Raw genomic sequence first — 1594 nt, 5'->3', positions numbered from 1 at the left:
ACTGTTATCCTCCAGGCCTCCTGCACCTCCATCTTCCCGACCCCCCCTCCCCCCCGCACCTCCACCCTTCGGGCCCTCCTCTGCATCTCTGTTCTCGTACTTCATCCCTGGAGTTTCTGTGTGTGTGTCCAAGTCTCATCTCGCGAGAACATCAGAGGGACTGAGTCCAGGCCCACACTAAGTTAGCCGCTCTTTAAAGCTCATCTCTAAGGCTCCGCGTTCTGAGGCCTTGGGCACCAGGACGTCAGCGTGTGGGTATGGGGACACTCGGTCTTTTCCGTAGCAGTGTGAACACTGCACAAAGCCACCTCCCCACTCTCCAGCACGACAGTTAGCCATAGTTATCTCTCCTTGTCTCCAAACTCCACCCTCACGTTATGATGCTGGCCCACAAAATGTCGGTATCACTGCGCCAATAAACTATGTGAACACAAGTGGAATTATAAACTCGGGTGTCGCTGGACTGGGCAGGCAACAGAGAGCTTAGAGAAGAGCATGGCTGAGCGGAAACACTGCTCTGCCAAAGGAAGTGTTTACGTCCAGTGTGCTTCAAAACATCAGCTAGCCACCCACAAAAAGACAACTCCCAAGCTTTTCACCCCCATGCAGCCGTAAGCACCCCTTCTACCTGACCGTCCCCGAGGATGAGGCTACAGGTGAGTTTGAAGGCACATACACAAGACCTGATTTTGAATCCTGGATTTTTAAAAACATTGTTAGTTAATTTTATGTGCATTGACTTTTTTCTGCGTATATGTCTGTGCGAGGGTGTCAGATCCCCTGGAACTGCAGTTACAGACAGTTGTGGGTGCTGGGAACTGAACCTGGGTCTTCTGGGAGAGCAGTGCTCTTAACCTCTGAGCCAGCCCCTTTTTAGTTATTTGTTTATGTGTTTGGGCATATTGCCTGTTATGTATCTGTACACCATGTGTGTGCCTGGTGACCTTGGAGACTAGGGAGAGGGTGTGGAACTGGGGTTACAGAAGGTTGTGAGTTGCCATGTAGGTGATGGGGCTTGAACCTGTGTCCTCTGGAAGAGCAAATATTGGATTCTTATCTGCACAACACAGTACTGGCTTAAAAATCCACATAACTGATGTGAGAGACATATAGAATAAAGCAAGTAATAACTATGACAGGTTTTATTTTGAAATTAATGCCTTTTAGAGCGAGTCTGTGCTCATGTGTGAAGCAGTTGCGCCCCCTGGTGGTAAAAAGTAACAACTGCATCTTACATAAATAACCCTGACGCTAAATTGCACACTTGTGTCAAACCATGTATTGGAATCCAGTTCTGACCTAAGCAGAGTTACATAGGTCATTCCCCTTCATGCTAAGCCTCCATATCCCAGTCCTCTCCCAACAGTTACAGCCACCCTGAAGTAGCCATGACAACATTATAATACCACTTGGCGCCCAGTAACCTTTATGAGACAGTCTGCCAAGACAAATCCACAGGCTCTGGCACCTTCTGGGCCCACACAGATACCCTTCCATCTGGTGAGCAGGTGAGACAGAAGAGTACCCAGCTGGTATTGTTTGGTTGGATGGTGGATTGGTTTGGCTTGGGGTCTTTGGTTTGGGGATTTGTTTT

The sequence above is a fragment of the Microtus ochrogaster genome, linkage group LG8, assembly GCF_000317375.1.
Source record: "Microtus ochrogaster isolate Prairie Vole_2 linkage group LG8, MicOch1.0, whole genome shotgun sequence".
NCBI lineage: Eukaryota > Metazoa > Chordata > Mammalia > Rodentia > Cricetidae > Microtus > Microtus ochrogaster.
This window is presented reverse-complemented; position numbering follows the sequence as displayed.